The 218-nt window shown below is 33.9% G+C and overlaps 1 protein-coding gene across 1 annotated transcript in view; it reads right to left on the bottom strand.

Moving 5' to 3' along the window:
- Positions 1-218, bottom strand: part of LOC118326847 (actin-related protein 2/3 complex subunit 1B-B-like) — a 5,893-nt gene that overhangs the window by 1,413 nt on the left and 4,262 nt on the right. The window lies entirely within an intron of this gene.

A 218-nucleotide genomic window follows, 5' to 3' on the forward strand; every position in this document is an offset into this window, starting at 1 on the left:
CCAAAGTCAAAAAGTTAAAGCCATACACATTGTGGCTTCAAAGCGAAAATATGCATCTTTTAAAAGAGGAAATAACATATTCTTCCTTTTACAAATGACACATTTTATTAAACTCAATTTTTAATGTATTGCTACTGGCTTACTTAGTCGGGTATGACCAGCAGCTTCTGGTGGTTTATGTTAGCTAGACTTAGTCCAGTCCAGTTTGTAACATTTAG

Source organism: Morone saxatilis, unplaced genomic scaffold (assembly GCF_004916995.1).
Source record: "Morone saxatilis isolate NCDOM2014 unplaced genomic scaffold, NCSU_SB_2.0 Contig17, whole genome shotgun sequence".
NCBI lineage: Eukaryota > Metazoa > Chordata > Actinopteri > Moronidae > Morone > Morone saxatilis.